General features: G+C 49.8%; 1 protein-coding gene across 3 annotated transcripts in view; it reads left to right on the forward strand.

Annotated features, from left to right (window-relative positions):
* Positions 1 to 3199: 3199 nt before the first annotated feature.
* Positions 3200 to 12282, forward strand: part of LOC145355990 (uncharacterized) — a 66582-nt gene continuing 57499 nt past the window's right edge. For all 3 annotated transcript variants that reach the window (XM_080208535.1, XM_080208537.1, XM_080208538.1), the window contains exons 1-2: positions 3200 to 3282; positions 5200 to 5253. The gene's annotated coding sequence lies outside the window, so the exon portion shown is untranslated. The remainder of the gene's footprint in view (positions 3283 to 5199; positions 5254 to 12282) is intronic.

A 12282-nucleotide genomic window follows, 5' to 3' on the forward strand; every position in this document is an offset into this window, starting at 1 on the left:
GGGGCCCTTGGGAAGAGCCGCGCCCCCAATGGCTTGCGCTGCCCGGCGGGGCGGCGGGGATTGGTTGGGATGTACGAACGTGAGGACCAATGAGAGGAAGGGATTCAGCCCGCGTGGCAGCGACAGGAAGCGGAAAGTAGTCAGAGAGAGAGCGCGTGACTCAGAGAGAGGGAGTGTGAGAGAGAGAGATAGAGAAATACAGAGAGAGGGAGTGTGAGAGAGAGAGAGAGATAGAGAAATACAGAGAGAGGGAGTGTGAGGAGAGAGAGATAGAGAAATACAGAGAGAGGGAGTGTGAGAGAGAGAGAGAGATAGAGAAATACAGAGAGAGGGAGTGTTGAGAGAGAGAGATAGAGAATACAGAGAGAGGGAGTGTGAGAGAGAGAGAGATAGAGAAATACAGAGAGAGGGAGTGTGAGAGAGAGATAGAGAAATACAGAGAGAGGGAGTGTGTGAGAGAGAGAGATAGAGAAATACAGAGAGAGGGAGTGTGAGAGAGAGAGAGATAGAGAAATACAGAGAGAGGGAGTGTGAGAGAGAGAGAGATAGAGAAATACAGAGAGAGGGAGTGTGAGAGAGAGAGAGATAGAGAAATACAGAGAGAGGGAGTGTGAGAGAGAGAGAGATAGAGAAATACAGAGAGAGGGAGTGTGAGAGAGAGAGAGATAGAGAAATACAGAGAGAGGGAGTGTGAGAGAGAGAGAGATAGAGAAATACAGAGAGAGGGAGTGTGAGAGAGAGAGAGAGATAGAGAAATACAGAGAGAGGGAGTGTGAGAGAGAGAGAGATAGAGAAATACAGAGAGAGGGAGTGTGTGAGAGAGAGAGAGATAGAGAAATACAGAGAGAGGGAGTGTGTGAGAGAGAGAGAGATAGAGAAATACAGAGAGAGGGAGTGTGAGAGAAGAGAGATAGAGAAGAAGAAGAATACAGAGAGAGGGAGTGTGAGAGAGAGAGAGATAGAGAAATACAGAGAGAGGGAGTGTGAGAGAGAGAGAGATAGAGAAATACAGAGAGAGGGAGTGTGAGAGAGAGAGAGATAGAGAAATACAGAGAGAGGGAGTGTGAGAGAGAGAGATAGAGAAATACAGAGAGAGGGAGTGTGAGAGAGATAGAGAGAATAAAATACAGAGAGAGGGAGTGTGAGAGAGAGAGAGATAGAGAAATACAGAGAGAGGGAGTGTGAGAGAGAGAGATAGAGAAATACAGAGAGAGGGAGTGTGAGAGAGAGAGAGATAGAGAAATACAGAGAGAGGGAGTGTGTGAGAGAGAGAGATAGAGAAATACAGAGAGAGGAGTGTGAGAGAGAGAGAGATAGAGAAATACAGAGAGAGGGAGTGTGAGAGAGAGAGAGATAGAGAAATACAGAGAGAGGGAGTGTGAGAGAGAGAGATAGAGAAATACAGAGAGAGGGAGTGTGAGAGAGAGAGAGATAGAGAAATACAGAGAGAGGGAGTGTGTGAGAGAGAGAGAGATAGAGAAATACAGAGAGAGGGAGTGTGAGAGAGAGATAGAGAAATACAGAGAGAGGGAGTGTGAGAGAGAGAGAGATAGAGAAATACAGAGAGAGGGAGTGTGAGAGAGAGAGAGATAGAGAAATACAGAGAGAGGGAGTGTGAGAGAGAGAGATAGAGAAATACAGAGAGAGGGAGTGTGTGAGAGAGAGATAGAGAAATACAGAGAGAGGGAGTGTGAGAGAGAGAGAGATAGAGAAATACAGAGACAGGGAGTGTGAGAGAGAGAGAGATAGAGAAATACAGAGAGAGGGAGTGTGAGAGAGAGAGATAGAGAAATACAGAGAGAGGGAGTGTGAGAGAGAGAGAGATAGAGAAATACAGAGAGAGGGAGTGTGAGAGAGAGAGAGATAGAGAAATACAGAGAGAGGGAGTGTGAGAGAGAGAGAGATAGAGAAATACAGAGAGAGGGAGTGAGAGAGAAAGAGAAATACAGAGAGAGGGAGTGAGAGAGAAAGAGAAATACAGAGAGAGGGAGTGAGAGAGAGAGAGAAAGAGAAATACAGAGAGAGGGAGTGAGAGAGAGAGAGAAAGAGAAATACAGAGAGAGGGAGTGAGAGAGAGAGAGAAAGAGAAATACAGAGAGAGGGAGTGAGAGAGATAGAGAAATACAGAGAGAGGGAGTGTGAGAGAGAGATAGAGAAATACAGAGAGAGGGAGTGTGAGAGAGAGAGATAGAGAAATACAGAGAGAGGGAGTGTGAGAGAGAGAGAGATAGAGAAATACAGAGAGAGGGAGTGTGAGAGAGAGAGAGATAGAGAAATACAGAGAGAGGGAGTGTGAGAGAGAGAGAGATAGAGAAATACAGAGAGAGGGAGTGTGAGAGAGAGAGAGAGATAGAGAAATACAGAGAGAGGGAGTGTGAGAGAGATAGAGAAATACAGAGAGAGGGAGTGTGATAGAGTGAGAGAGAGATAGAGAAATACAGAGAGAGGGAGTGTGATAGAGTGAGAGAGAGATAGAGAAATACAGAGAGAGGGAGTGTGATAGAGAGAGAGAGATAGAGAAATACAGAGAGAGGGAGTGTGATAGAGTGAGAGAGAGATAGAGAAATACAGAGAGAGGGAGTGTGATAGAGTGAGAGAGAGATAGAGAAATACAGAGAGAGGGAGTGTGATAGAGTGAGAGAGAGATAGAGAAATACAGAGAGAGGGAGTGTGATAGAGTGAGAGAGAGATAGAGAAATACAGAGAGAGGGAGTGTGATAGAGGTAAAGTTAGAGTGTAACAGAGAGAGGGAAGGATAGAGGGAGTGTGATACACAGTGGGAGAGAGGGAATGTGATTCAGAAAAAGAGGGGGAGAGAGAGTAACACAGAAAGAGAGTGAGGGAGTGTGATAGAGAGAAAATAGAAGCAGAGAGAAAATAGAGAACTGAGGGGGCATGAGAGTGAGAGGGAATGGGGGAATAAAGAGATAGAAAAATATGTGAGAGAGACTGAAAGAGGGGGAATAGAGAGATACAGAGACACGGGGGATAACAAAGCAGAGAATGGACAGGTAAAGAGAGTGGGAGAGATAGGGATAGGGAAAGAGAATGGGGAGGGATTAGGGAGGGTGAGTGAAGGCAGGAATAAAGAGAGAAAATAGGGGAAGCGAGAGAGTGAGCGAGGAATAAGGACAGGAAAAGTGAAACTGGAAAAATGAGGGCAACAGAGAGAGAGAAAATCAGAGCAAAGAGATAGAAACTTCCAGAAAGAGGGAGTGAGAAATACAGAGAGGCCGTGACTGCCCGGGGAAACAGTGGTGGAGCCACAGAGCAGGAACCCAGGTAAAGGCAGCCGGACCTGAGGAGAACCTCCCTGTCCCCTATCTCTACCCCCCCCCCCTCCCTGCTGTGCCCCTCGTGCCCCCCCCCTCCCTGCTGTGCCCCTCGTGCCCCCCCCCTCCCTGCTGTGCCCCTCGTGCCCCCCCTCCCTGCTGTGCCCCTCGTGCCCCCCCTCCCTGCTGTGCCCCTCGTGCCCCCCCTCCCTGCTGTGCCCCTCGTGCCCCCCCTCCCTGCTGTGCCCCTCGTGCCCCCCCTCCCTGCTGTGCCCCTCGTGCCCCCCCTCCCTGCTGTGCCCCTCGTGCCCCCCCTCCCTGCTGTGCCCCTCGTGCCCCCCCTCCCTGCTGTGCCCCTCGTGCCCCCCCTCCCTGCTGTGCCCCTCGTGCCCCCCCTCCCTGCTGTGCCCCTCGTGCCCCCCCTCCCTGCTGTGCCCCTCGTGCCCCCCCTCCCTGCTGTGCCCCTCGTGCCCCCCCTCCCTGCTGTGCCCCTCGTGCCCCCCCTCCCTGCTGTGCCCCTCGTGCCCCCCCTCCCTGCTGTGCCCCTCGTGCCCCCCTCCCTGCTGTGCCCCTCGTGCCCCCCCTCCCTGCTGTGCCCCTCGTGCCCCCCCTCCCTGCTGTGCCCCTCGTGCCCCCCCTCCCTGCTGTGCCCCTCGTGCCCCCCCTCCCTGCTGTGCCCCTCGTGCCCCCCTCCCTGCTGTGCCCCTTGTGCCCCCCTCCCTGCTGTGCCCCTCGTGCCCCCCTCCCTGCTGTGCCCCTCGTGCCCCCCCCCTTCCTCTCCTCCCCACACCCCTTCTTTGTCTCTTTTTCTCTCCCTGCCCCAGGGGGAGAGACGGTGATGTGAAAGTGTTGTTTCTGTGCTGGGAATGAATGGTTGGTTTTGTTTTAAATGAGGAAATAGTCTTTACTCAGCGGTAAAGGTGCTGTGATTCTGAGCAGTGACTTTGCGAGGTCACACTGGTTGAATATCCCGATATTAGTGTCCTGATTAAACCCGTGCCGCTTGCTCAGGTCCGGAAGAATGGGGCGTGGATCCCCCTGCCCACCTCCACTGGGGGGGGGTGGGGCACAGGGTGTGGATCCCCCTGCCCACCTCCAGTGGGGAGGTCGGGGGGGGGGGACACAGGGCGTGGATCCCCCTGCCCACCTCCAGTGGGGAGGTCGGGGGGGGGGACGACACAGGGCGTGGATCCCCCTGCCCACCTCCACTGGGGAGGGGCGTGGATCCCCCTGCCCACCTCCAGTATGGGGAAGAGGGTCTATGCTGCATTTGTTGGGAGTTTCAAGGAAAATATCAGGAGTGATATTTTAAGATTTTTTTTTGAAGATACACACAGTAGATGTGGGCGTTAAATGTTGATAGAAAATTCTGGAACCACCCTTCAGAGTGTTCAGCCGGGAGGTTAATGTGTTGGATGTAAATCTGTTCTTGGGGATTGGATCCAATCCTCTGTAATAGTTCTGATGGAAGGTGGTAAATAGCAAAGCAACCCCCGATCCACGGAAGTGCTTTCTCAATTCCCCTCTCGGGCTCGCAGTGTTGTCCTATCCCCCCCCCCCGTAACCGTGTGAAAGAACTGCCTGTCGATTCGAAGCATTTCCTGTTACGTTTTGCAGTGTGTGAGACTGTGTGTGAGAGTTGAACCTTGCTGCAAATAACGTAGCGATCCTGGGGTCTAGTGCACCAAGCACGACGGTAAGGATTGTGATGGGGGAGTGGACAGAACGCCGGGGCTGTGGGGTGCATGTTGGATCCTGTTTTGCACTCCCACCCCCCCCCTGTCTTTGGCGGGGGGTCATTGTGACCTCAGCACCTTGTGTGTGTGGTCAGTGCTGTCCCCGTGAGCTGCTTACGTCTCAGTTAGTGTATGAGCTGCCTGACCCTCGTGCTGAACATTGTTTCCTCTTTTTATCTTTCACCTTTTAGGGCCTGTGTTTGCCTCTGACCCTGAGCGACAGCAGAACCCTGGAGCACCTCCAGGTTTGTAGTCTCTGCACCTACCTGCTGCTGACTGAATGTCTGATTTGTCTTCTAGTTAAATCAGGGAGCGCACAGCCAGTGAATTTGATCCGAGCTTGAAGCCACCAGGAAACATTGGTCTCGGCCCTAACCCAGGCTCCCCAGGAATTGCTAAGTGCAAACACAGACGCTAGCCCATTTAATTTGCCTCCTAGACCTGGCGGACGCGCAGTACGGTAATGGATTTGTTGGCCGATTGTCGCGATTAACCCGCCACCAGTTAGCCCACGGTAGACTAGGACTTGAGAGAAGGGCCGTACCCAGTTGGGAGGGGTGAGTTTGAGTTATCAGTTCCAGCCAGGCAAGTTACACTCGCCACATTATCCACGTCTCAAATTGCTCAGCCTGGTCTGTCCCAGAATGTTATTTTCTGGCTGCTGTCCGATTTGAAAGGATTGATGTTGACCTGCCTCCGCCCTCTCTCTCTGAGCAGTCTCTGCCATGGATTTACCTCTCACTGAAACGGTGCTTCTGCAGTTCGGTTTTGAGCTTTGTCCTAACCCTCCCCTCTGCCCAAACATTCCAACCCATCGCCCCTTCAAACACAGGCTGTCTTCTCAGGCTCTGCTGTTCTCTTTTCTGTCTCGATTGCAGATTATATTCCCTCTGTTCTGCGTGTGACGAAAAGAGAACCGTAGAACCCCTGTGCGGGTGCGGAAGTGACCACTTGAATCTGCACCGGCTCTCTGACAGAGCACCTTACTCAGGCCCCCTGCCCCGCCCAATCCCCGTACCCAGAACGGCCAATCCACCTAACCCGCACATCTTGGGATTGTGGGAGGAAACCCACGCAGACACGGGGGGAATGTGCAAACTCCACACTGGCAGTCACCAAAGGTCAGAATTGCCCCCCCCCGGCTCCCTGGAGGGGACGAAATAATCGGAGAGTCGTTTTTCTCCCGACAGGGGCTGTGTCACAGCTTTCCTTGTTTCACATCTGTCCCTGCAAGTCCCCTCAGCAATGTGAATCATACCTCAGGGGGAGGCCTGGGTATAGTCTCGGGCAGGGCTAGAATGCTCCTCACAGGTTATCGCCTGCACTGGCTCCTGATTTTCCTTTTCAGAACCGAGGTCAGGAGCCCGTCCACCTTGTCAGGAGCCCAGGGCTGGCCCGTGTTCTTCTCCAATCTGTCTTGGATTGCATGTCTGAGAGGGGCTTGTGGAGGCGGGGGGAAGGACAGTATATTAGCACAGATAGAGGACTGGTTAATGGACAGGGAGCAAAAATGAGAGAGAGAACGTGGCGATTTTGCAGCTAGTGGAGTGCTGCAAGGATCAGTGCTGGAGCCCCCACCTTCCCACAATCTGTTGTTAACTTGGATTGAGATGGAGTGCAGTCAGGTTTGGTGAGTTGGGGATATAAGCTGTGAGGTGAATGCAGAGAGGCGGCAGAGGCAGTGAGCTGCAGGATGGACAGCGATGTGGGAAAGTGCGAGGCTATTCACTTTGGTAAGAGTAGAAAAAACAGGATGATTTTTAAATGGTACGAAACTTCCCAATGTTGATGCCCAGAGAGAGTTGGGTGTACAAGCAGCACTCACACATGTTGATGCAGCAAGCGATTAAGATAGATGGCACGTTGATCTTTATTGCAAGGGAGCTTGAGTGTAACAACAAGGAAGTCTCGGCTACTGTTGTAAAGGGCTTTGGTAAGACCGTACCTGGAGTACTTGAAAGTGGAGTCACAGGTGGACTGAGTGGTGAAGAAGGCATTCGGCATGCTTGGTTTCATCGATCAGAACATTGAGTACAGGAGTTGGGGCGTCTTGTTGAAGTTGTACAAGACATTGGTAAGGCCACACTTGGAATACTGTGTGCAGTTCTGGTCACCCTATTATAGAAATTATATTATTAAACTAGAAAGAATGCAGAAAAGATTTACTAGGATGCTACCAGGACTTGATGGATTGAGTTATAAGGAGAGGCTGGATAGACTGGGGCTTTTCTCTCTGGAGTGTAGGAGGCTGAGGGGTGATCTTATAGAGGTCTATAAAATAATGAGGGGCACAGATCAGCTAGATAGTCAATATCTTTTCCCGAAGGTAGGGGAGTCTGAAACTAGAGGGCGTTGGTTTAAGGTGAGAGGGGAGAAATACAAAAGTGTCCAGAGGGGCAATTTTTTTCACACAGAGGGTGGTGAGTGTCTGGAACAAGCTGCCAGAGGTAGTGGTAGAGATGGGTACGATGTTGTATTTTAAAAAGCAGTTAGACAGTTGTATGGGTAAGATGGGTATAGAGGGATATAGGCCAAATGCAGGGAATTGGGATTAGCTTCAGGGCTTGAAAAGAAGGGGGCAGCATGGACAAGTTGGGCTGAAGAGCCTGTTTCCATGCTGGGGAAAAAAGTACTGTGTACAGTGTTGGCCTCCATATCCAAGGATGGATGTCCTTGCGTTGGAGGCCTTGTGTCACAGTGGATAATGTCCCCACCACTGAACCAGAAACTCCATGTTCAATTCCTACTCCAGATTTGACCATGGAAGGTATGTTGATAATGTGACAAACAGGTTACTGTTTAGCAGAATGAGAGGTCATCTCATTGAAACATTCTCAATTCTGAAGAGGTTTGCCAGTAGATGTGGAATCTAGAACATGGGGGAGGATAAGTCTCCAGATGAACAGGCGGCACGGTGGTTAGCACTGCTGCTTCACAGCTCCCGGGACCTGGGTTCAATTCCCGGCTCGGGTCACTGTCTGTGTGGAGTTTGCACATTCTCCTCGTGTCTGCGTGGGTTTCCTCCGGGTGCTCCAGTTTCCTCCCACGGCCCAAAGATGTGCGGGTTAGGTTGATTGGCCATGTTTAAAAATTGCCTCTCACTATCTTCAGATGCACAGGTTAGAGGGATTAGTGGGTAAATATGTAGGGATATGGGGATAGGACCTGGGTGGGATTGTGGTTGGTGCAGACTCGATGGGCCGAAGGGCCTCTTTCTGTATTGTAGGGTTTCTATGATGAATGTTCAATTATTTAGTTTTTTTGATTTACTATTGTCACATGTATTATCATACAGACCATTCGTAGAGAAGGAAAGGAGAGGGTGCAGAATGTAGTGTTAAAGGCATAGCTGAGGTGTAGAGAAAGATCAACTTAATGCAAGGTAGATCCATTCAGAAGTCTGACAACAGGGTAGAAGCTGTTCTTGAGTTGGTTGGTACGTGACAGTGCAGAGGGACCTCGGGGTCCTTGTGCATGAGTCGCAAAAACCCAGCCTGCAGGTGCAGCAGGTGGTCAGGAAGGCGAATGGGATGCTGGCCTTCATAGCGAGGGGGATTGAATATAAAAGTAGGGAGGTCTTGCTGCAGCTGTATAGGGCATTGGTGAGGCCGCAGCTGGAGTACTGTGTGCAGTTTTGGGCGCCGCACCTGCGCAAGGATATTTTGGCCTTGGAGGGAGTGCAGAGGAGGTTTACTAGGCTGATACTGGAGTTGAGGGGGTTGAGCTATGAGGAGAGGCTGAATAAACTAGGCTTGTACTCGTTAGAGTTTAGAAGAATGAGGGGAGATCTCATTGAGACGTATAAGATGATGAATGGGATGGATAGGATAGAGGTGGAAAGACTCTTCCCGCTCAAAAAAGACAGTAGGACTAGGGGGCACAGCCTCAAGATAAAGGGGGGCAGTTCAGAACGGAGTTGAGGAGGAACTTCTTCACTCAAAGGGTGGTGAATCTCTGGAATTCTCTGCCCGTTGAAGTGGTGGAGGCTGCCTCGCTAAATATTTTTAAGAAGCGGGTTGATGGGTTTTTGATAAGAGAGGGGATTAAGGGTTATGAGGAGAGGGCGGGAAAGTGGAACTGAGCCACGACAGATCAGCCATGATCTTATTGAATGGCGGGGCAGGCTCGAAGGGCCAGATGGCCTACTCCTGCTCCTATTTCTTATGTTCTTATGTTCTTATGTGACCTTAGACTTTTGTATGTTTTTCCTGAAGGAAGAAGGTGGAAGAGAGAATGTGCAGGGTACATGGGGTCCTTAATTATACTGACTGCTTTTCCGAGGCAGTGGGAAGTGTAGACAGAGTCCATGGATGGGAGGCTGGTTTGTCTGATGGATTGGGCCACAGTCACGACCTTTTGTAGTTCCTTGTGGTCTTGGGCAGAGCAGGAGCCCAGACCAAGCTGTGATACAACCAGAAAGAATGCTTTCTATGGGGCATCTGTAAAAGTTGGTGAGAGTCGTAGCTGACATGTCAAATTTCCTCAGTCTCTGAGAAAGTAGAGGCGTTGGTGGGGCTTTCTTAACTATAGTGTCAGCATGGGGGGGAACCAGGACAGATGATTGGTATCTGTTGGACACCTAAAAACTTGAAGCTCTTGACCCTTTCTACTTCATCCCCGTTGATATATACAGGGGCATGTTCTCCTTTACACTTCCTGAAGTCGATGACAATCTCCTTCAGTTTGTTGACATTGAGGGAGAGATTATTGTCACCGCACCAGTTCACCAGATTCTCTATCTCATTCCTGTACTCTGTCAGTGTTTGAGATCTGACCCACTACGGTGATGTCATCAGCAAACTTGGAAATCGAATTGGAGGGGAGTTTGGCCGCATGGTCACAGGTGTATAAGGAGGGGGGTGAGAACACAGCCTTGTGGGACACCGGTGTTGAGGGTGATGGTGATGGAGGTGTTGTTGCCTATCCTTACTGAATTAGGAAGAACTGGGTTAGGAAGTTCAGGAGCCGAGGCCCAGGCCACAGAGTTTGGAGATGAGTTTGTGGGAATAATGGTGTTGAAGGCTGAGCTGTGGTCAATGAATAGGAGTCTGATATGGGTGTTCCAGGGTGGAGTGCAGGGGTAGGGAAATGGCATCTGCTGCAGACCTGTTGCAGTGATAGGCAAACTGTCGTGGATCCAGGTAGTCCGGGAGGCTGGAACTGACTCATGCCAGGACTAGCCTTTCGAAGCACTTCATAATGATGGACGTCAGAGCCACCGGCCGATAGTCAGTGAGTCACGCTGCTTGGCTTCTCTTAAGTACCGGGATGACGGTCGCCTTCTTGAAGCAGACAGGGACCTCAGATTGTTGTATAGAGAGATTGAAGATGTCTCTGAATACCCCCGCCAGCTGATCCGCACAGGATCTGATCCGGGTACCCCGTCCAGGACAGTGGCTTTTAGAAAGCTGCCCTGACATCTGCAGTGGTGACCCCAGGTACAGTTCCCCCCAGGGTGAAGGGCATGCTGTCGCTGACCTCTTGCTCAGAACAGGCACAGAATACATTGAGTTCATCAGGGAGGGGTGCGTTGGAGCCGGCGATTTTACATCCCTACGTGGTGTAGCCTGTTACGTCTTGCAGACCTTGTGGTGGTCGGAGGGGGTCAGTGTGGCTGGGCTGCACCTTTGATGGATCTTCTTAGATCATATCTGGCTTTCTTGTATTGAGAGGAGGAGAAATTTCTTCATTCAGAGAGTTATGAATCTTTGGCATTCTCTTCCCCAGAGAGTTGTGGAGTAATATATTTAAGGTTGAGATAGACAGAATTGTGACCTTTGATTGGAGTGTATCTGCCTATTAACTCAATTGTCTAAACCACCTTGAAGCCTGGTTTTCCCTGCTCCTCGCTCATATTCCCACCTAGTTTTGTGTTGTCAACAAACATGAAAGTGTAATTTTTGGTTCCCTCACCTGAACCATTGAAATATATTGCAGACCAGGCACTGGTCCCTGTGGGAGCCTACTAGTTACCATCCCCTGCCGCTCCAAAAAAAATCCATTTATTCCTACTCTGACTGCTAACCAATTCTCAATCCATTCCAATACATTTCCCCCAATCTTAGATGCTTTAATTTTGCAGGTTAACCTCTTATATGGGACTTTATCAAAAACTTTCTGAAAATGCAAATACACCGCATCCACTGATCCTCTCTTATCTAATCTACAGAAAAACTCCAGTAGGCTTGTCAAACATGATTTCCCTTTCATAAATCCATGTTGACTTAGTCTAATCCCATTGATACTTTTCTAAGTTATCACGTCCTTTATAGCATCTCTCCCTTCTCCAGGTGTTAGGTTAACTGGTCTGTAATTCCATTTTCTGCCTCCCTTTTTTAAATAGCAGGATTACACTTGCCACTTCCGATATTTTCCAGAACCTATTGAATTTTGGAAGGTGGCCACTTTTACTGTCTGTTTTTGTATTTCTAGCCAACTTTCCAGCGAGCTCTAATTTTTTCCCTCCTTATCATTTAGTCTTTCCTTTCGCTGTTCTCTACATTCTGTCCAATTGTCTGACCTGCCATCCATCTTTGCAGAGTTATATCCTTTTTCTCTCGGTGTGATACTACCTTTAATTTCTTTAGTAAGCCCCAGATGGTGTGTCCTTCCCTTAGCTGGTGGTGGGATACTTACAGCCAAGGGGGCCACATGTAGCCCACCTGGGTTCTGAGTGCGGTCCGTGAGGCACCTTGTTGACCGTTACCCACATGCAGGGTTGCCATACTCCACTGATGTTCTTCTGCGTAGCTTTTTTTTCCTACCTGTCTGACTGAAGTGATTCACACACAAAGCAAGGGTGAGTAAAGTGAGGTGTGGGCAGATTGCTCACAACATTGACTGAGAGAACTGTGCACTCCCTCTGTGTCCAAAAAAAATAAATATTTATTTTGTTTATAACCACTTGAAGCTGATGAGGGTTCTATTAATGTAGACGAATGATTAAGCGTTTTCTATAACTCGTTATGAAATCTGCAGTGTGTATTAAATGTATTTTATTCATGATTACTGTGGGCAGTTTTGGGCGCCGCACTTACGCAAGGATATTTTGGCCTTGGAGGTAGTGCAGAGGAGGTTTACTAGGCTGATACCGGAGTTGAGGGGGTTGAGCTATGAGGAGAGGCTGAATAAACTAGGCTTGTACTCGTTAGAGTTTAGAAGAATGAGGGGAGATCTCATTGAGACGTATAAGATGATGAATGGGATGGATAGGATAGAGGTGGAGAGACTCTTCCCGCTCAGAAAGGACAGTAGGACTAGGGGGCACAGCCTCA

This window comes from Carcharhinus amblyrhynchos, chromosome 20 (assembly GCF_965287045.1).
Source record: "Carcharhinus amblyrhynchos chromosome 20, sCarAmb.v2.hapA, whole genome shotgun sequence".
Classification (NCBI taxonomy): Eukaryota; Metazoa; Chordata; class Chondrichthyes; order Carcharhiniformes; family Carcharhinidae; genus Carcharhinus; species Carcharhinus amblyrhynchos.